General features: G+C 37.1%; 1 protein-coding gene across 5 annotated transcripts in view; it reads left to right on the forward strand.

Annotated features, from left to right (window-relative positions):
• NAALADL2 (N-acetylated alpha-linked acidic dipeptidase like 2) overlaps positions 1 to 24042 on the forward strand; it is a 1374776-nt gene that overhangs the window by 718552 nt on the left and 632182 nt on the right. The window lies entirely within an intron of this gene.

A 24042-nucleotide genomic window follows, 5' to 3' on the forward strand; every position in this document is an offset into this window, starting at 1 on the left:
CAGAGAGGAGCCTAGGGAGAGATTAAGTGGCTAGTAATTGTCTGACAGTTTAAAGTTTACCATTAATAGACCTCCAGTCTGTTTCACCAACAAAAAGAAGGCTGAAGGGAGGAGAGGACTCCCCTAAGACTAACGAAATACAACTGTGAGTCTTCATTGCTGCTGCCCTCAGAATCTGGAGCAGTGGCGGGGGGGGGGGGTGTTGGGGGGGGAGGCTCTGTGCTGACACCAGGGAACAGAGAACTAACCAGGAAACTCAGGAGATGATCTATACCTCAGTGGCCTAGCAGTGCATAAACACTGGATTATCTCTCCCCATCCTGCTTTATCTCTTGGTCAGGAGTCAGTGATTAAGCTAAGAAGCCTACTTATAGTTTAAAAGCCCTCAGACTCCCATAGCCTACAGGGAAGAAAAAGAACAAAAGGGGCTTTTAAGCCACTGAGATCCAACTCAAGGATTAAAATAATATTGAAACAACTGTCAATTTCCACAACTATGAACCCTTTAATTACCTTACTTAGACACAAGTCAATCCAGGCAAGAGTGTGATCAGTAATTTGAAAAGTTCTGAGAGAGGGAAATCATAACATACTATATAAAATGGTTAAACCAACAAGAAGAAATATTGGAGAAATGAACCAGGGTAGAGTCCAGCTAAAAGCCCCCCAAAGGGTGAAGCACAAAATAATGAGGTCAACATCCAAACACTAGTAAAGGAAATAATCACAGGAGTGAGTAAAGAGTTTGAGAGAATTGTCATTAGAAATGCAGAAACAACAAATGTGACCCTGGAAGAAAATACTAATTATTTCAAGGTTATTAGAGAGCTGAAAGCTGAAATAGCTGAGCTAAGAACACAACTAGCTGAACAAGCTAAAACAGTATCAGAACAGGGTAGCAAAATAGATGAACTCCAGAAAACAGTAGAGGGGAGAGAGAATAGAATAAATGAGGCTGAAGACAGAATTAGCAAGATCAAGGATGAATTAGAGACAACTAAAAAATAAGTAAGATATCTCAAAAAGAGATGAAAATGAATCCAATTACAAAGAGGACTAAGGCAAGTATAAACCTATGGGACTACATGAAATTAAAAAGCTTCTGCACAGCAAAATAAACCACTACCCAAACCAAGAGACTCCTTACAGAATGGGAGAAGATCTTTACATGCCATACATCAGACAAGAGTTTAATAACCAAAACATATAAAGAGCTTGCCAAACTCAACAACAAGAAAACAAATAACCCCATCCAAAAATGGGGAGAGGACATAGATAGAATATTCACCACAGAAGAGATCCAAAAGGCCGAGAAACACATAAAAAAATGCTCTAAGTCTTTGATTGTCAGAGGAATGCAAATCAAAACAACAATGAGATACCACTTCACTCCTGTGAGAATGTCATACATCAGAAAAGGTAACCGCAGCAAATGCTGGAGAGGGTGTGGGGTCAAAGGAACTCTCCTGCACTGCTGGTGGCACTGTCAATTGGTTCAACCTCTGTGGAAAACAGTCTGGAGAACTCTCAGAAGGCTAGAAATGGACCTACCCTATCATCCTGCAATTCCTCTCCTGGGGATATATCCTAAGGAACCCAACACACCCATCCAAAAAGATTTGTGTACACATATGTTCTTAGCAGCACAATTTGTAATAGCCAAAACCTGGAAGCAACCCAGGTGTCCAGCAACATGTGAGTGGCAGAGCAAGTTGTGGTGTATTTATACATAATGGAATACTACTCAGCTATAAAAAATGGTGACTTCACAGTTTTCAGCCAATCTTGGATAGACCTTGAAAAATTCACGTTAAGTGAAATAAGTCAAAAACAGAAGGATGAATATGGCATGATCTCACTCTCAGGCAGAAGTTGAAAAACAAGAAAACACAAGTCGAACCTGAAATGGAATTGGTGTATTGCATCAAAGTAAAAGAATCTAGGGTGGGTGGGGCAGGGAGAATACAGGTCCAAAAAGGATGACAGAGAACCTAGTGGGAGCTGTATTGTAATATGAAAACTGAGAAATGTTATGCATGTACAAACTATTGTATTCACTGTCAAATGTGAAACATTAATTCCTCAGTCAAGAAATTAAAAAAAAAAAAGATATCTCAGCTGGTAGCATGCATGGCTTCCTGTTGCAGGCTCCAGGTTTGACAATGAGCATCACATGGCATGTAGTAGCACTAGTGAAGCTTAAGTATAGTCTCTCCCTCTCTTTGTAAAATAAAAAAAAAAGAAACAAGCATATGTCCAGAATGCATAATGACTTGGTACTATCATAGGTGGTTAGATAGATAGATAGATAGATAGATAGGTAGAGATAGGAAAGTATTAGTATGAACAATATGTGGGGACTGGTGGTGGCACACTCAGTTTAGTGTATACATTACAGTGCTCAAGGACGCTGGTTCAAATCCCCTGTTTCTACCTGTGGTGGTGGTGGTGGAGGGGTTTCAAAGTGTTGAAGCAGTGTTGCAGGGTTGCTTGTTTGTTTCCTTCTCCCTCTCTCTCCCCTCTTCCATGTCAGTTTCTCTCTGTCTCCATTCAATAAAAAAAATAAATAAATAATAAAAATGAAATTTTAAAAAAGAATTGCTTGTATAGAGACAGGTAGTTTGAGGAATTTCCCTTCTATCCCTGTTCTTCTTAGTGTCTTGATCATGGAAGTCTTATGAATCTTCTCAAAGGTGTTCTATCTATTGAGATAGCCATGTGGTTTTTATTTTTTTTATTTGATGTGATGAATTAAATTATCGATTTACATACATTGAACCATTCTTGCAATTCTGGGATAAACCCTATTTGGTCATGGTGAACAGTCTTCTTAATGTACTGTTGTATCTGGTTGGCTAGAATTTTGTTGACTATTTTAGCATCTACATATATCAGGGTTATCAGTCCATGGTTTTTTTGATCTCTGTCAGCCTTTTTGTATCAGGATGATGTCAGCTCCATAGAAGGTGTTAGGGGTATATTCCTGATTCTTCAAAACTCTGGAAGAGCTCCTCCTCAAAAGTTTTATAGACAACAATAGTAACTACAACAATAAAAAACAAAAAGGGCAACAAAAGGGAATAAATAAATAAATAAATATAAAAAAGTTTTATAGATTCATTTTTGTAGCCTTAGCATGTAGGTTAAGTCTGAAGCAACTTGATTAGAGCCCCTTAGAGTGTTGAACTAATATTTTGGGTGATCATAACTACTAATTGGGGACAATTACTATATACATATATATATATATATATATTTTCAATTAAGAATCCTAATTCTAGTGTTTTTTCTTTTCTTTAAGAATACTAGAGGGATATGCTTTAATTAGACATTGGATTCACACATAATCTTTTTTTCATAATTTTGTTATCTATTTTTTATGCATTTGAAGTATATTTTTCTGAATTTTCTTTTTTTCTTTTTTTTTTTTTTGGAACTTGTTATATTTGAAAGAAAACTGTCTGTGGAATTATAGTTCTGCTATTGTTACTTGCTAGACATTGTCATGGCCAAGTAACTTTACTTCCATAAATTTCAGTTCTCTAAAGAACAGCAGCCCTCACAGTCAGTCCACAGCTGCATTCCTGAAAAGGCTATTCTAAGACTCAAATAATCTGCATATAACTATTTAATGTTGAGAAATGTTACTACTATTGTTGATGATAATATAAAATCCAATAATTTTATGAAATTTCAGAAGCCAAGTTGAAACGTGTATTACCTTTGCAGCCCTCTGATATTTTCCTTTTACAGGTATGTTTTTCAACTCTGTATTTTTAGACCTTTTTTATTTTTTGTTTATTGCCTTTTTCCATCCTATCTGTGATGCACCCTTTGTCATTTCCTGTACTGCCTGTTTGGAAATATCCCAGGATATGTCATTATGTAGGTTTCACCAGACTTCGATGATAGCTATTTTTGGGATGAGGGCTATTCCATTGATTTGTTACATGTTGCATAGGAACAGATACCTGGAGACACATATTTGTTAACTTAGTGATAGAACTGGCAGTTCCAGGTGGTGGTTTACACCATTTAACATCATTTTCAACTCTCTGGTTGAGAATATTTCAAGTCATTTCTCTGATATGAGTGAGCTCGACACATTTTATTCCCTTATGTTCAACTTTTTACAACTTGGCTAGGCTGTACTTAATAGAAATATTCTGATAAACCTACATTAAAATTTTTTTGGACAACTTTTAGCTCTACTTAATTTTCTTACTAGATTGCTCTACTTTTATTAACTAGCAAGAGGCAGTTTCTATTATACAAACTTCTGGAAGTGAATTTCTAAATTTTAAACTACATTTCTTCTTCACTCATGATCCAAAAAGAAGAGAATCACAGAAAGACACCTGAAAAGTCATAGTTTTCCTTTAATTTTCTGTATTTCTGTGTCAGCACATGAGAACAGACTGATGGTTGCATGGGGGGAGATAATTTATCTAATGTATTTATGATATCTTAGTTATTTTAGAGAAAAGTGTATACTTAGAAATGCTACAGTACAAATAGGTGGCATTTGTAATATGGAAGGTTGCTTTGTTCACTAATTCATTTATCCTTTTAGAAACCTACCCTGAGAATCCTCTTCTATCTAATGTGTGGATGGATTTAAGAGTGAAATCCTTATTTATTCAAATATACTAGATTTTATTATTATTTTGATTATCTACCTTTTTTCCTTTTTATTATTTCATTTCCCTCCTGCTCCATATGTAATTCTTTGAGTATGGGTGTTAGTCTTATTTCCCTTTGTTGGAATATTAATGGATTCATAGTATCATTCTTTTTAAAAAATTTATTTGGAAGTTTGATCATTTTTTTTTTGTCAGCAGGGTTATTGCTGGGGCTCAGCTCAGACATTATGAATCCATAGCTCTTGGTCATTTCTTTTTATATTTTTATTTTTACTTGACAGGACAGAAATAAATATAGAGAGGAGTGGAGATAGAGGGGGAACAAAGAGACACCTGCAGACATGCTTCACTACTCCTGAAGTGCTCTCCCTCCAGATAGGGACCAGGAGGGGGAGTACTAAACCCTGATCCTTGTGGATGGTGCTATGTGCACTTAACAGAGTGTGCTATTGCCTGCCCTCGAGTTAATAATTCTTAAAGTCAGTACAACAAAATGCATGGACACATTATTTGAATTTATAAATGATATTTTGTAGTTAATTTTTATTTCCTTTAAAAGCATTTTAAAAGGGGACCAACTCCATGGAGATTGCTATCTGTAACAAAATAGACTTTCATGCCAGGGACATCAGGTACAATCTTTGACACCATTCTTTGCCAGAACTAAGCAGTACTCTGGTTAAGGAACTAATAAACAAAAATACTCCATGTAACCTGTAAAGCATGATTTTTAGAACTTAGAAATTTCCTCTTACTACATTTAAATTTTTTATTAAAAGTTAGTTATTGAAAACCTGTTACATATCTGATTCTATATTTATTCTATATTCACATCTGTACTATCAGATTCTGTGTGGTATATATATGAATTTTCTTTGCCCAATAAATGTTCAAAATTTCTAGGAGATTGTAGGAGAATGGAAATATCTCTATTTATATCTATATCCAGATCCATATCTTTATCTATATAATTTACCTGTGAAATAGATAACTAGGCCACTTGATCATGGGATCTCATGAACCACAATTCCTTAAATCTGTTGGGTTTCCAGAAAAGGTATAACCCAATTTTACATAGGGAAGCATAGAAAATCCAAAATTCACTAAAGGTCTGTCCTGGATACCATTCAATTAACATTTTAACACAAATATGATGATAGTATCTTGACAACTGCTCTAGGGTAACCAAGTCATTTAAAAAATTGTAGAATAGTAAAACTAAATTTATTTTCCAGTTTTTTAGTCTTCTATGCATAATGAAGTAATAAATCATATACTACTTATATCACAAAAAAAAGCTGCAGCACTGATTAACAAAGGCTTTCATGGATATCCTTTCTCAAGACAGAAAACAACAAAGCAATACAAAAAATACTCATATGAACTTAATTTTACATTCACATTTAGATATTCTGTACTTAGAAGTACTAAACTGAGCAAGGAAACCAATATTTTGAATTCCAGAAATATTTAGCAGATTTGTCTACCCCCTTTTCTGAGTTTTCTTTTAAATGTTCAAAGTCACTTACTTGATTAATAAATGGTAACATACCATATACTAACAGTGTGAGTGTAATCATGTTCTACAGCCTTATTTTAATAGAAAATATGTACATAAGTATAATTTATATTTTGGTCTCTTCATGAAGATTTTTCAATCATTGGTAAGTTTACTACTGATCCAGCAATTGTTTTCACTTTTATCTTTTTATTGCCAATAATACTTCAGAATTCCTTTCATGAGCAGAGAGATTATGTAGTCAAGTTTTCCCTCAGCTATCCAAATGGCAATATTTCTTCTTCACTGCTTGATGTTCTGAATTAGTGTTCAAAAACACTATAATTTTCTCAATTTAATAACTTAGCAGTACCACACCTACAATTCTCAGCAATATCTAAAGAGCTCTTGACTTTTGAAAAAAAATAGTCTTAATCCTTATAAAATATATAAATTTCCTGGTAAATACAACAAAATAATTGAATTAGGCATAAGATTGTTCATTACATAGTAAAGTATAAACGTAGGAAATAGAAAACTTAAAATAGTAAAGGAATTAAATTGAAGGGATAAAGCAATGACATTTAGGATGATGGAGGAATTTTAAAAGGAAGCAGAAAACCATCTCCTGAATTCTCTGAAAATGGGTAACTATTGTTTTCACTTAACGTCCTATTGCTTGAAATTCAGACCCATTTATTGATGGAAAATATAGTGTTAGAAAGTTTCAGTGAACATACATCTTAACATCCCTAAGAACCACGGGTTCAAGCTCCTTGTTTACATCTGCAGGGAGGAGGCTACATGAGTGGTGAAGCAGTGGTGCAGGTGTCTTTTTGTCTGTCTCTCTTTCCCTCTCAGCCCCATTTAAATTTATCTCCATCAGGTAAAACTAATTGTTTTTTTTTAAAGTTTCCGTTTAAAGAATTAATATTTAATTTTATATTACCCCCCAAAATATAACCACCCCATATTGGCATCTAGAAAGCATTTTAATGAGAGCCCAGTATTATTTTATCCTAAATCCTAGTCTTAGTTTAATCATCATATTGTATTTGGTGTGAACATTTCTACCTTGTGAACTATACATAGGTATACTACTTTAGCTACAAATTAATAGTGCTTAGTAACGCTATTTACTTTTTTTTTTATTTTTTATTTATTTAATTTAATTTATTTATTCCCTTTTGTTGCCCTTGTTTTATTGTTGTAGTTATTATTGTTGTTGTCGTTGTTGTTGGATAGGACAGAGAGAAATGGAGAGAGGAGAGGAAGACAGAGAGGAGGAGAGAAAGATAGACACCTGCAGACCTGCTTCACCGCCTGTGAAGTGACTCCCCTGCAGGTGGGGAGCCGGGGTTCGAACAGGGATCCTTACGCTGGTCCTTGTGCTTTGCGCCACCTGCACTTAACCCGCTGCGCTACAGCCCGACTCCCCCGCTATTTACTTTTTAATTTCTTAAAATAGTGATATAATAATGATCGACAAGATTGTGGGATAAGAAGGGTACAATTCCATACAGTTCCCACCACCAGAGTTCCATATCCCGCCCTCTCCATTGGAAGCTTCCCTATTTATCCCTCTTGGGGTATGGACCAAAGATATCTATATGGTGCAGAAGGTAGGAGGTCTGGCTTCTGTGATTGTTTCTCTGCTGGACATGGGAGTTGGCAAGTTGATCCATACCCCCAAGCTTATTTCTATCTTTCCCTAGTGGAGTAGGGCTCTGGTGAGGTGGGATTCCAGGACACATTAGTTGGTGTCATAGTAGTGTTTGCAACTTGGTGTCTGAAAAGTATTAAGATACAAAGCAGAACAAATTGTTTAATAATCAGAAACCAAAAGGTAAGAATATAGCAGATAAGATTTGGGGTCTTCATGTTGGAAGAAGCTAGGAAGTCTATTTTAAGGTATATTCTATTCTTTTTTTTTTTTTTGCCAGGCTTATCACTGGGGCTTAGCGCCTGCACTATGAATCCACTGGTCCTGTAGGTCATTTTTCCCCATTTTTTGTTGCCCTTGTTGTTGTTATTGTTATTGATGTTACTGATGTTGTTGGACTGGAAAGAGAGAAATTGAGAGAGGAGGGGAAGACAGAGAGGGAGAAAGATCCCCCCCCCCACAGGTGGGGAGCCAGGGGCTTGAACTGGGATCCTTATGATGGTCCTTGTGCTTCGTGCCATATGTGCTTAACATACTGCACTACTGCCCAGCCTCCTTTTAGGTATATTCTGAGGGCTCTATAACTTTACTAATTATTTTGCCTGAGCCTGATAGCTAAATAAATACTTTTAGGTGGGCTAAAAGTATTGTCTGGGAAGTGGTGTCAGAGGTCAGAATAGGACTAGAGAGCTGTATCTCTGGGAGGCAGAAAGTAGCTCTCAAATATGGGAAAAATATATACATACCATTAACTGTAAACCTCATTGATCTAACCTTTGGCCCATATCTGTTCATATTTGGCAAAGGAGCCTGTGGAGCTCCAGAGGCGCAATTGGTTAGCACAGTACTTCTATAGCAAAGGAGACTGTATAACCTCTGGATCCATAGATCTGAACTTACAGTCCATGATCATAGCTAGGAACATTCTAGGCTGCACTCATTTCAGGACCCGTCTTCCTCAAATAGCAGATTATTTTGACTCAGCCTTCCTTCAGCGAGTGGGGCAGTTTCTACCATTGTTGTTTTACATTGAGGGCAAAGTCCTGTAGAGGCCCCAGAGAGGGTTCATCATGCTGTACCTGATGGATATGACCAGTGATGGATCTGTTAGAGGTTTAGGCCCATCATGTCTATGTGGGAATCCAAGGATTCCCTAACTAAGGCCTGGATGATAGGGTGGTCTGGTAATAACCAAAAGGACCACCATTAACATATGCTGGTTTCTTGTCCTTATCTAGTGTTCGTAGTCCTTATTTTACTTGACAAGGTTAGACTTAGAGTGAAAGTGAAGTGACAAAGGAAAATAGGAAATAGATGAGGAGGGTATCTAAGTAGAAAATATTTGATTGAGTACTTCCATCGCTGGGGAGCCAGAGGCGACCCGAACTGCCCCTGCGGCTACAGACAGACTATGACCCACATAGTCAACGACTGCCACCTCTCCAGATTCAAAGGAGGTCTTGAAACTTGACATCAGGCTCAACCTGACGCTGTTGACTGGCTACGGAAGAAGGGCAAACGCTAGAAGAAGAATGGTGTCTTTTTCAAATCTTTCTACTTGTTTGCTTTTCTGAGTCTAAGTCTACTCACTGCAGACAATTGTACTTTTCCTTTAAGGTACATATTTTCTCTAACTTATGGATACATGTACACATGTGTCCTATCCCATGGGATCTAGTCTGTATCTAGGTTCTGTGACTTTGTTAGAAAGTACACCACCCAAAATGGAAGCAAGGAGTCTTGTGAGCTAGGAAAGCTTTCACCAGAGTATTGGAGCTGGAGGGCTGATATACCAGGCCTGGCATCTCTGGATACAGTCCAAAGTGAAACATGTTGAGGAGGAACTGGTTGCATTGATCTGGCTGAGATCAGCAGATACAGCATCAAACGGCGTGGATCAAGAGAAACATGAATGAAAAGGAACAAAGCCCCAGAGGTTCTAGGACTGGGAGAAATATGGGTTTTACAGAAAATGAGTAAGTTTCCTTGCTTTGTAAGAGTTTAAGAAGCCAATAGATAATTATTATTATTACCAAGTTATTTGGGAACTTGGGTTACTTTGAAAATCCTGTGATTAGGACTTGGGTTTTTATCGTTTAATGCTATTTACAAATAACTATATCTTATATACTGACAAGACCAATTGCTTCTGGTCTCTGTGGTTTAAGATTACAGGTGATTTAATATTTCAAAAAAATGTTGTTATTAGAAATGCATTAATTTAAGCCTGGTGTTAAACTGCAATCAGTTTGCTAATTTGAAAACACAAGTGCTTAGATTGAAGGAATATATACTCAGAAGTGAAGTTTATGCATTAAAAAACTTGAGGCATTCAACCGTTTTTCCCTTCTCATATTGATTAAATAGTGAGTTATAAGACTATAAGTTAATCCGAGTGTATATTAACACCATTCCTGCCACTGAAGTTCTGTGCTCCTACCCCCAATCCCTTTATAGTGAAGCTGAAAATCACCCAAGCATTTTTTAAAATTTTAGTGCCATACTCTAAACTGAGTGACTTTCTGCTTTGTGTTTCTCTTTCTGTTCTTCTTTATCAACTTCTGTTTCTGAGTGGGACCATCTCATACTCATCTTTCTTTTTTCTGCCTTATCTCACTTAACATAATTCCTTCTAGCTCTATCCAAGATGGGTTGGAGAAGGTGGGTTCATTATTCTTATTAGTTGGGTAGCATTCCATTATGTATATATATCAGAACTTTCTCAACCATTCATCTTTTTTTGGGCACCTGGGTTGTTCTCAGGTTTTGGCTATTACATATTGAGTGGCTATGAATATAGGTGTACACATATCTTTTGGGATGAGTGTGCTTGACTCCTTAGGATATATTGCTAGGAGAGGAATTACTGGATCATATGGAAGGTCCATTTCTAGTCTTACGAGGGTTCTCCAGACTGCTTTCCACAGAGGTTGCATCAGCAGTGCAGGAGGGATCCTTTGTTTCCAGTACCAGGCAGTTTTGATTATGATATCCTTGTAATGTAGTTTGAGATCTGGGAATGTGATGCCTCCATTTCTGTTTCTTTATCTCAAGAGTCATCATTACTTTTTTTTTTTTTGCCTTCAGAGTTATCACTGCATCTCAGTGCCTGCACTATGAATCCACTGTTCTCAGAAGCCATTTTGTTGCTCTTGTTGTTATTGTTATTGTTGTTGGACATAACAGAGAGAAATCAAGAGAGAAGGGGAAGACAGAAGGGGGAGGGAAAGATAGACACTGACAGACTTGCTTCACCACTTGTGAAGCGGCCCCTGACCCTGCAGGTGGGGAGTCAGGGGCTCAAACCAGAATCCTTATTTGGTCCTTGCACTTCGCGCTTGTGTGCTTAACCCACTACTCCACCACCCAGTCCCCATCATTACTTATTTTAACGTGTATGCAGTCTTTCCAGCCTGGGAAATACTATTTCCTACTTGCTAACTTTGAAGACAGTCTTTTTTTCTTTTATTTATCTTTTTTACATTTGGTTGTATTTCTTAACACTATTCTGTTACTTAACATTATACTAATTTAGCTTATGACATTAGTTTTCACAAGTAAAAATTAAATGAATTATTAATTTCACATGTTGTCTTTTTAATTTTTATTTAGTTTCCTGTTTTTCTATCACACTGTACAGCTTGTGTGTGTATGTAGGGGTCTTTAAATTCTTGTTTGTTTAGTTTTCATCCAACGTATTCAGTTTCCTTGCTGTTTCAACAGTTGATCAGGTGACAGAGTAGCTGAGAAAGGTTTTTATTTTCACTTCAGCTTCAGTAATTATCTTTTCTGATTCTTAGCCAATGATATATTTGTTTCATATGTTCACCTAATCTATATTAGTGGTTCTAACTGTAGGGTCCAAATATATAGGAATTATCATCTGAATATTCAGACGTCATAGTGGGGAGGGATACATACAGGCAAAGAATTAGATGTAGCAGTGAATCATAAAATATCTACTTTGTTTGTAATACATATTTTCACATTTGATCAGAGCTGCCATCTTTATGTATGCAGGCCATTATATGGTAGCAAATATACATTATGATAAGCTATTCATCTGGAAATTGTATTGAAAATACAACATTCTATTTTGATGGCATAAAAACATTTTTTTATAAAGCCAATTCTCATCAAAACCTGGTTTATTTGAATATGCACATTTCATACTGAGTAATTTTTATGTTTGTATCAGTAAAATAATTGTAAATATGGCCTTTTAGCTATAACTCTCTTTTCTGCTACTGTGAAAATGTCTTAAACACACACACACACACACACAGACATTTTCTGCATTTTAATGAATTATTTCTTGTTAGAACAAGAACATAGTTATCTGTTGTTACGTTACAATAGCAACATGTGGGATTACTAAATAGAAAATAAAATGTTTCTATCCACTTTTCTAATAGCTGCCCAATCTGAGAGCAGCCTTCCTGGAGGACATATTTTAATTTCTAATCTTTTGGTGAGTTTGCAATTAAATCAGGCATTGTCAGAGGAGATACTAGAACATGACTTGAGTGTACAAATTAATGTTCCTTGAAAGATGACTGTGTTCTAATATCTGCAAGCTGTGAATATGTCACTTTACATGGCAAGCAGAACATTATATGTGTAGATTAAGTTGAGGGGTTTGAAACATAGGATTGTTACTAAATTTGTTGATGTAATCATAGGAAAAATAGCATAATATTAGAGGAAGAAATTTGATGATGGCAGGAGTGGGGGGAGAGGGGTGATTGATGTGTTAACTATCGAGTCTTTATCAAAATCAAGGCTGCCATCAATACAATTTATTCAAGATTATCAAGTTATATTAGTGGGCTCCCACAAAAAAAAATCAATAACCTACTCAAGCCCAGTGCTTCACAGAAACACAAAATATTGTGTGTAATTTTCTTTTGTAGCATGAGTACATCAAGGACTGGATACCTCCAGACTTTGAAAAATTTTTTTTTTTTTTTTTTATTTTTTTAATTTTTTATTTAAGAAAGGATTAGTGAACAAAGGCATAAGGTAGGAGGGGTACAACTCCACACAATTCCCACCACCCAATCCCCATAACCCACCCTCTCCCATGATAGCCTTCCCATTCTCTAGCCCTCTGGGAGCATGGACCCAGGGTCGTTGAGGGTTGCAGAAGGTAGAGGGTCTGGCTTCTGTAATTGCTTCCCCGCTGAACATGGGCGTTGACTGGTCGGTCCATACTCCCAGTCTGCCTCTCTCTTTCCCTAGTAAGGTGTGTCTCTGGGGAATCTGAGCTCCAGGACACATTTTTTATAGGTATTTGTAGGTTCATTGACCTGGTTTATTCCAGAGAGAATTGTTAGCCATTGTCATTGCTACAAGGAATTTTAGTGAATTGTGAACATATCAAAGTATTACAGTTGTGTTTTTATTTTTATGTTACTGTGTTGATTTTCTTGCATTTAGGCTACTTATCAACTAGATTAGCTAGATTCATACTTGCTTGGCATTTTACAAAACACAATTTTGATGAGTTTGGGCTGTGTAAAATGATTTCTGACATTCACTGCTTCTATAGTATGAATTTTCAGAGTTTTTTTTTTGTTTATATATGAGCACATCTCCTGACTTCAGTGACTTCTATTTTAAATACATTACAATTTTTTTAATTGTGTTAATTGTTCAGATAACATTTTATTGAGACTCATTTAGCAGGCCATATGGCATTTATTTATAGGTGCTAATGGGAAATTAGAAAAAGGTAGTTGTTACCAACCAAATGAAAATAGCCTGTAGTCAACATACAATGAATATATTAGAATACACTGATTTAGATAACTGAATTTACTGAATTGTAATTATGATCTGAGTATATATCTTTGTCAACTTGAGCTGATACCACAGAATACTACATTATATAACTTTAACAGCTAAGATTTATTCTAGAATTTCAAGAGAATGAAACTTTAAATGAAATGATATCACACTTTCACAGACTTGTAGAATTAGCATTGTCCAAATAACCATTTTGCCCAAATATACAGATTTAATTCATTTCTTATCAAAACCCGATTAATTTCTTTAAGGAAATGTAATAGAAATTATAAAAGTTTGTCTGGATTCATAATATACCCTATGTCACCAAAGCATTTCTGATAAAATAAATGTATAAAAGTGAAATAAAAGCCTTCCAGTTTCAAAATACACTACCATGTAGTATTGCTGTGTGTGAATGGTTGACAATATGTATGAAAGAGGTAAAAATTTTGCTTTCCATTGACCTGCCAAATCCCATGCTCATCAGGGAAGCTATTACAGAAGCCAGACCTTCCAACTTCTGCACCCTATAATGACCCTGGGTCCATACACCCAGAGTGATAAAGAATAGGAGAGTTATCAAAGAGGGGATGACATACAGAGTTCTAGTGGTGGGAATTGTGTGGAGTTGTACCTCTCTTATCCTATGGTCTTTGTCAGTGTTTCCTTTTTATAAATAAAAATTAAAAAAATTGCTTTCCATCATTAATTCATGGATGAGAATGAGGGATGCTGCATTTTTTCTGCTACCATCTAGTTATCATATTCACTTTAAGTATTATTAATTTGGTTGATTTTTATGTGTAAGCATCAATATTATTCATTGCATTTAAAATATATTTATTATATCTTTTATTACACAAGTATCTATAGATGTTTCATCCTTAGAATAACTCTTATCAGGTAGATGAATTTATGTATTTTATAGATGAGGAACATATGATCTTAAAGATGCTAAGTAATTTGTCCAAAATCACATAGATTGTAGGAGATTGAACAGTATATAACCCTAGTCTATTAAATGACAGTGCTTTCTGTGTGTGTGTGTGTGTGTGTGTGTGTGTGTATGTGCCTTCCTATGACTGGAGTACCTGACCAAGTAAGTATTCCTTCTGTTTTATGCATTCCATGAAATGTGGAAACACCTTTCTACTTTTAAGACTTTTGTTTACACTTGGCAGAGAGATTGTGTCTGGCACGGGACTAAATTATATCCCCTCATATGCCTCACTAAGCCAAGTTCTCCCAAATGGTATGATACAAAAAAGAAAAAAGAAAGCCTCATGTTTAGAAAAAAATTTTCATATGCCTTGAATATTCTTTATTGTAGTCTACAGGACCTTTTAAGTTTGAGAGTTCTGAGGCCTCCTACTTTTTATTTTGTTAATAGAGTTTAAGGTTCAACATATGTCAAAGAATTCTATTTGAGTCATTATATTGGAAAAAAAAAGCTAACTTGAGTGCTACTTTGTCTTTCTCTCTCTCAAAAGGACAGTGTGTTTTCTACTCTTTACAAGTTCTTTGGATTTCTGCCTTTGTGCTATACTGACATCATATTTCTGATTTTCCAGTTTTTCACTGTTGTTACTCCCTCAGAAGGCAAGAGTCTCTTGAACTCTGCTTGGCTCTGTCTCTCTTTGTTAGGAATGTCCTTTGACCCTCTTTGCATAATTGGCTGTGTGCTCCACTTCTTAAAATTTGTTTTAAGAAAGAGAGAGACAGGCTAGGACTATGGATCGACCTGCTAAAGCCCAAGTTCAGCGAGGAAGCAATTACAGAAGCCAGACTGTCCATTCTCTACCCCATAATGACCCTGGGTCCATACTCCCAGAGGCAGTAAGAACAGGAAAGCCTCCCATGGAGGTGATGGGATATGGAGTTCTGGTGGTGGGAATTGTGTAGAGTTGTACCCCTGTTATCCTATGGTATTTGTCAGTGTTTCCCTTTTTATAAATAAAAATTAAAAAAAATAGGACCACTGCTATCTGATCGATAAAATTTGGATGATGATAGCTTTGAGTCTATCTGATTCACTTTGCTTTAAAGCCTCAGAGTTCTTTTCTCTTTGACATTATAGAAGGCTTAAGATGCTACTTGAGCAGGTAATTTACTTCAGGAGTTGTTCAAAGAGTTTATTATAAATTTATTTAGGGAGTTGGGCGGTGGCGTAGCAGGTTAAGCGCACGTGGCACTGTTGGTATGCTTCTAAATTCTGCTTATAAGACCTTCTGTTTTGATCATCACATTAGGTTTGTTTGTATTGCTTAACACTGTGGTCTATTTACATAATCATTGTTTTCATTGGTTTAATCCCCACTGGTTCATGAGCTTTTTCCTTCTCCCCACCCCCTGTTCTACATACTTCTGCCTCAGGAGTTATAAAGGATAGTATTTTCTAATGAATAGAGGTTAGATTGTTGAACTGCATCCCCACTCGTCAATAAAGATTGAACTGCCTTCCCAACTCAGCCATGAGTCCCTGGTCGTCTCTCTCCTGCCTGCGAAGCTAGCCCGGCATCTGGCACCCTGAACAGGGACCGGCATAGCACAAGGTGCCAAGGACTGGCATAAGGATCCCGGTTCGAGCCCCTGGGTCCCCACCTGCAAGGGAGTCACTTCACAGGCTGTGAAACAGGTCTGCAGGCGTCTATCTTTCTCTCCTCCTCTCTGTCTTCCTCTCCTCTGTCCATTTCTCTGTGTCCTATCTAACAATGGTAACATCAAAAACAACAACAATAATAATAACTACAACAACAATGAAAAATAACAAGGGCAACAATGGGGAAAATAAGTAAATATTTTTAAAAATAAATAAATAAATAAATATATTAAACTCATACCTGGTGACCTAGTTTTACTTACCCTATTATATTACTGTCTAATGCAGCTTTCAGTAGTGTTGTGACTAGGGCAGTTGACTGATTTTTTTTACTTTAAATCAACTTATTATTTTTTATTGTTGTAATTATTGTTTTTATTGATGTCTTCATTATTGGATAGGATAGAGAGAAATTGAGAGAGGAGGGGAAGACAGAGAGGGGGAGAGAAAGATAGACACCTGCAGACCTGCTTCACTGCCTGTGAAGAGACTCCCCTGCAAGTGGGGAGCCGGAGGCTCGAACCAGGAGGCTTGAAGCCTGTCCTTGTGCTTTGTGCCACCTGCGCCTAACTAGCTGTGCTACCGCCTGACTCCCAAATCACCTTATTTTATATTACTGTATCTTCTTTCCAAAGTCCTGAACACATCTCATGTTTTGTCACCAAAATAAAGCAACAATGATCAATTGGAAAATTCTGTATGTGTATATATTAGTCTTTCCATACATGAAATTGATAAAAGCTATTTGTTCCTTGTAGTTCTTTGTAGATGACTTGAGGTTGTTTTTTTTAAATTTAAATATTTTATTTATTTATTAATGAGAAAGATAGGAGAGAGAGAGAGAGAAAGAACCAGACATCACTATGGTACATGTGCTGCCTGGGATTGAACCCAGGACCTCATGTTTGAGAGTCTAGTGCCTTAGCCACTGTGCCACCTCCCAGACCACTTGAGGTTGTTTTTAGCCTTGTTTGTTTATTGTATTTTGATAGGACAGAGAAAAATTGAGAGGGAGTGGGGTAGAAAAGGAGAGACAGAAACAGAGACAGAGACAGATACACTGGCAGACTGCTTCACCCTACAGTTGGGGAACTGGTGCTTGAAACTGGCATACTTTTCTTTAAAATTAGATCTTTGCAATATATTACTTTTAATTTTAAAAGTTTAAAATCTGCTTTAGGAACATACTGAGCAAGGCTGCAATATCAAATTGTAGAGGTCACCTCGTCTAACACCTACTACCCTATCTCCGTACCTCTTTAACGTAATTATTAAACAGCTGGAAGTGTCAGCCTACAATATTGAATGGTATAATTTAGCAAAGCATGAATTCAAATATCAGACCATTTGAGTGATGTCTGACATATTGTTAATGTTGACAAGATAAGCTTAGAGACCAAAAAAAAAAAAATGATGATGAAAATTAATCTTAGTGTCTGTCTTCATTACAAAGTTGTTTTACACAATTTCATCCCTTTCAAAATCCATTGTCTTTTATTCCTTCCTTCTTATCCTCAAATTTTTAAACTTAATTCTCTTTAAACATCTTTATCCTACAATATTTTCTGTGTTATTTACACTCCATTAAAAACAAAGAAACAGACAAACTGAATTCTCTTTTGCTATTGTAATCAAGGCTTCTCTGTCCCAAGTGGACTTTTTCAGAAAGACAGACTGGAGGTGAGAAACACTATAGCAACAGGCTTCTCCTAGTCCAGTAGTGTTCCCGTCTCTTGAACTCAGAACTTGAACAATATTAGTTGTTCTTTGGCAAATTAAAAAATAATATCCACGTGCCCCTTGCTTTAAATTATTTTAAAACAATTGAGAGTATAAAACATGAACGCCGATCATTCACAAATGTTAACTTAGAGAAACAGATTAACATAAAAAGTTATTTATTTTTATTTTTTATTTTTTAAATATTTATTTATTTATTTCCTTTTGTTGCCCTTGTTGATGTATTGTAGTTATTATTGTTGTTGTTATTGATGTCGTCATTGTTGGATGGGACAGAGAAATGGAGAGAGATGGGGAAAACAGAGAGGAGGAGAGATAGACACCTGCAGACCTGTGAGGCGACTCCCCTGCAGGTGGGGAGTCAGGGGCTGGAACCAGGCTCCTTAAGCTGGCCCTTATGCTTTGCACTACTTGTGCTTAACCCACTGTGCTACCACCCTACTCCCAAAAGTTATTTATATTTTTAAACTTTTAAAAAATATTTCATTTATTGTATTTTTTTGAGAGAGAGAGAGAGAGGATGAGAGAGAGATAGAGACACTAATCAGAGCACTGCTCAGCTCTCGCTTATGGTGGTATAGAGGATTAAACATAGGACTTTGGAGCCCCAGGCACAGAGTCTCTTTGCATAACCATTAAGCTATCTCCCCTGCCTGAAAAGTTATTTATTAAAGAAATTACTTTTCTTTTCATTGTCTCTGAGTTTTAGTACTAAATACAGACAATCATTTGTAAAACATGTGGGCCCTTCGATTACTTTATTTTCAACATTTCATGAAATACTTTTATTTGAAGAGATAGTTTCATTTCCTTTTTCTCCATTGATCACTGGCAGGCTAGCTTCACAGGCGGGAGAGACCAGGAACTCCCGGCGGTGTGGTAATACAATTCGCCCAAGAGTCCGGTGTGAGTGCAGTGGATTAAGCCACGTGGACCACAATGGCTGCCTCCCACTCTGCTCTGCTTGCCTGCCCTTCTTCAGGTCGGGATGCAAGAGAGGAAAGAGCTAAACCAGGAACAGAAGTGGGTTTTATGGGATAATACCGGAAGTGGCAAGTCAGAACCAATGGCTAGGAAAGGGGGTGGAGTGAGGCAAAAGGCATGCTGGGAAGGTGAAAGTGCCTTAGCAACTGTTACCATGGTTTTGACTGGCGGGAATTAGCAATACCCTGGGGGCATAATGTCATTGGGAGACCTTTAGTCATTTTAAGACAAAGCAGAAGATTGGTATGTAAATAATACTTGCATGGAAATATGGTGGTTTGTGAGCCCTGCCAATGTTCAACCACATCTGCACAATTTCCCAACAGATCACAAGTATGTGCTTTATTTCAACCACTAAGATTGCCCTGCCTACCTTTTTAGGGAGCTGATCTCTGCTAGTTATGATTTCATGCAGCCAATGAACAATGTCTCAAGTGGGGGAAATGAAGATAATACAGTGAGAGAAAGACCATTTTAGCAGTCCTTTAGACCATTCTCTTATGAGGATTCATTTTATAATAAGTAATTTTAAATGCATGTATACTGTTCAGTGGTGTCTGAGATCTGATGTTTCCCATCTTCCCCTCTGGATGCTGTCAATGCTTTCATAGCTATATTCTCTTATCTAGATGTCTTTCTGCATTTCCCAGACAGTTTCATCCATGCAGGCACACATACAGGCATTCATCTCATGGGTTTTTAAATATCTGCTGTGCATCTTGCATCTGTTGTACTGCTGAAACTAGCAAGAGAGAATAAGCATAGATATAATTTTGGAACATTAGGGAGTGATGCATACCAGTAATGTCAGGGTGGTCTGAGGTATCAAGACTAATTTTTTCAGTCTTTGTTTATGAATCCAAACAATTACATTGCATACTAAGTAACTTCACAAGAGTATTGAATTTGCTTTTATTGATAGAGAGTGAGAGAAGTAGGGAAAGAGATACCTGTAACATATTCCCACCCCTTGTGAATCTTCCTTTTTGCAAGTGAGGACCAGGGGCTTGAACTTGGGTCCACCTGCATTGTAACATAAGCACTTTACCAATTTTTGCCACTGCCCCCCTTCATAATGATTTTAACTATAGGTAGTTTCTAACTTTTGATTCCTTCCAATATTTTTTTTCATTTTTTTCTCTTTATTTTTGCCGTCTCTTCTCTTTTATTTTACTGGAGTACTACTTAACTCTGGTTTATGGTGGGGTGGGGGATTGATCCTGGGATTTTGGAGCATTAGGCATGAAAGTCTATTTGCATAACCATTTTGCAATCTCCCCCACCATTCCTTGTTGGGACTATGTGTAAGCCTGATAGAGCTTAGGGAGAACTACCCCCATCCTTGGATGGAGGTCTGAGAAGATAACCTCTTGGTGAGTCTCTCTCAACCGAGGTGAGCAAAAGGGGGGAAACTCAGACTTAGTTCTTTCCTTCTTGACTCTCAGGCCCACAGAAACCCCAATACTTCCCTCTATTAACTGCAGGCCACATGGCCGCCTGTTTTAAGATTCATTTACTCAAAGTCACCTTCTGATCACAGAAGAACACACCTTATCACACTACATCATACACCTCAGACCCCAGACAAGAGAAATTCCAAACTATATGGCCTTTTGATATCCATCTTCTCTCTGTCTCACCCTACTGGTTTAACCCCTATGCTTCTCTCAAATACCTTTGGACAATTAAGTTGCTTGCGTCATGGTGAATAACTGTCTTGTATCTCATCAATTCCTGTCATACCAGCCCCCTACCATAAGGGCAAGCTGATCTTTAAGAAACCTGTAATTTCTGACATATTTCAACAATAATTTCCTTTGTTTGGTTTTCTATTTAACTCGTGTCCACCTTGCTAATAAATGAGTTCTGAGCATGCTGAAGGGTTCCCCGGTGTCTTTAGAAAGAACCGGTCCGTTACCTTTCCCCTGGAGATCACCCCGCCAGAGACCCGATAATTCCTCAAATATTTAAATTTTAAATTTGAATTTGTGTTCTTGTATCTTTCTTTTACTCCCCCCCAAAGTTTTTAATTGGGTCCAACACGGTACAGATGGTAAATACATGCATACATACACACATGCGTGCATACATACATACATACAATACATACATGAAAGTCAATCCACTGAATGAAAAAATGTACTATATGTGTTTCTACCATTTCACTTATGTAAAGGTTAGAGAGCTTTTATTAATGTGATCTATTTATTTTAGTGTGTGAATTAACCATGTGTAATTAGCCTTGGTCTGATTATTCCAGGAGGATATATGAGAATGATCGGCTGGCTAGGAAGTTGTGCAGCAGAATGTGAGTCACTGACTCTGTGCAGCTTCTTCTTCTTCCCATTCTTCTTCTTCTTCTTCTTCTTCTTCTTCTTCTTCTTCTTCTTCTTCTTCTTCTTCTTCTTCTTCTTCTTCGCCTTCCCCTTCCCCTTCCCCTTCCCCTTCCCCTTCCCCTTCCCCTTCTCCTTCTCCTTCTCCTTCTCCTTCTCCTTCTCCTTCTCCTTCTCCTTCTCCTTCTCCTTCTCCTTCTCCTTCTCCTTCTCCTTCTCCTTCTCCTTCTTCTTCTTCTTCTTCTTCTTCTTCTTCTTCTTCTTCTTCTTCTTCTTCTTCTAGCATTTGCCCTTCTTCTGTGCAGCTATGTGACAGTCATTGGGTTAAGTCCCTAGCAGAACTCAGTGAGTGACGATGGCTCCTGACCTGACAGAGGAGATAAATGAGATGAATACAAATACACATAACTTGAAAGTGGCTTTATTGTCAATGCGGCTTCCTTTGTACCATGTCAGGTTTGTGTATGGGGGACACACACGACAATACTGCAGCTTCCTCCAGTGCATCATAACACTTCCATGTGGTATCTCCAGAGGCTTAACCTGGATTACCCAGGTAGTAGTGCAGGTGCCCTACCAGGTGCTGTCTTATTAATGTGAAGTAAAGTGCTTTAGCTGCACAGGACAATGGACAGTCTTAATTCATTGTGCATCCTTTCGTCTATACCTATTTTTCTTCAGTTATACTGATTTTTCTTGTGATCTAAATGCATTCGTCTGCTCTTACCCAATATGTATTAATGCATGAAGTTGAATGAACTGTCAATTCAGGGTCAGCAAAGATGCATGCCTCACACATCTTTTTTTCCCTATACATATTGACTCAATCATAAATTCTATTTCTGTCATTAATTTTGTACTATGGTCAGCAGTTTTAATGTGTACTACTTGGCTCCAATAATGCAAATGATGATGCTGGACCTGCCACAAAGATTCAAAGGGAAACTATGAGGCATGAACCAACAGTGCACATTTTATAGCAGTTTCAGGCACATTCTATTAATTTTACCAGCAAAAACAGATACACTGTAGTAAAAGGGAATAGCAGAAGTCTCTTGACATTATGGGAGCATCATAAGTTCGTAGCAGTGTTTTATATGTGAGGAAACCTAGAATTTGCTAGTCGTGGGGACGCTTTGATCTTGAGGAGGTTTTACAGAACTGAAGGTTATAATATAAGATGATAAGGATTCATTTCCATGAGGCATCAACAATGACACAAAGCAGGTGTTGAATCAGTTGTCAAGTCCAATTCTATTGGGGAAGTAATATAAGGCTTCACTAAGCTAGTCTATGAATGGATTCTAAAAGATAACTTTATATATTTAGATTTACATTCCTTGTAAGCATATTTAATCATTTACTTATTTTTCAAGAATTATTTATTTTGAGGGAACCTAGTAGTGGCGTACCTGATTAGGCACAAGGATCTGGGCTTAAGCCCCTGGTCCCACCTGCAAAAGGAAAACTATTTTTTTTGCCTCCAGGGTTATTGCTGGGGTTCAGTGTAGGCATTACAATTCTGCTGCTCCTGGAGGCTATTTTTTCCAATTTACTGGCTAGCACAGAAAGAAATTGAGAGGGAAGTGGGAGATTGAGAGGAAGAGAGAAAGAGAAACAGACTTGTTTCTCTTGTTTCATTGTGAAGCAACTCCCCTGAAGATGGGGAGCCTGGGGGATCATTGTGCCAGTCCTGCACTTCATACTATGTGCACTTAACCCAGTGTGCTATCCCAAAAGTGGAACTTCACAAGCTGTGAATGAGTGCTTCCCTCTCTCCCTCCCCCTCTGTCTCCTACTACTATCAGATTTCTCTTTGTCTCTATTTAAAATTAATAAAGAAATAACATAATAATATATTTAGAATGTAATTTTAAAAAAGATTTATTTATTCTTACTTGGAGAAAGAGACCAGAATAGTGCTCTGCTTTGACTTATGGTGATACCAGAGACTGAACCTGGACCTTTGGAGTCATAGGCATGAAAGTGTCATGCTCAACTCCCTCCCCAGCCTGAGCATGACTCAGAGGAGTAGATGCTTTATGCATTACACCTTTATGTAGCAAACATAGTTATTAATTTTTTGAAGAACTAAACACAATAGGTAAGACTCCTTCAGTCTCCATATAGAATCAGTTTGAAATAAGACAGTTCTTACCAAATTTAAGGAAAGGATGAGAGTCAGTGAACCATGATGGAGAGATTCAACAGTGTTACCTCAGACAATTTTAAATTATATCAGCAAGTATTTTACCTGTATCTAATGTAAGAGCAAAGTATATGCATTTGAGACCTGAAATAGATGCTGGAGATAACTACATGTTTGTTTCTCTTGGTTTTCCTATAAATTATGATGTGTTAATCCCAAGAGAGTTTTTTTCCCCCAAAGTCATACAGATATTACTTGATTTGAAATAGAATAGATTTGAAGATAATACTATCCCACTTAGATTGGTTTTAAGTCATTCACCTGATTTTTGTGAACTTTTAATTTATCTCCAAAATGTCAGGTGTGCATGTTTAAGCATATTTAACAACCATTGGTTTAAATGTCAGAAGCTCCAAGTAGAGTCTGACTATACCACTTATTAATTGTGTCCCCTGTGAAATTATTTATTCTCTGGGCCTTTATATTTCCTTGTAAAATGGGAATATATACACTCACAAAATTATTTTAAGTAGTGGATATAATGAGCGCCTGAAAGAATTAGTTTGAGAGATTTTTTTTTTTTCTCTCAATGACAGCATTGTTATTCCTCTTTCTGGGCCCATATGCTTGTGCATAATGGTTG

Source organism: Erinaceus europaeus, chromosome 14, assembly GCF_950295315.1.
Source record: "Erinaceus europaeus chromosome 14, mEriEur2.1, whole genome shotgun sequence".
Taxonomy (NCBI): Eukaryota; Metazoa; Chordata; class Mammalia; order Eulipotyphla; family Erinaceidae; genus Erinaceus; species Erinaceus europaeus.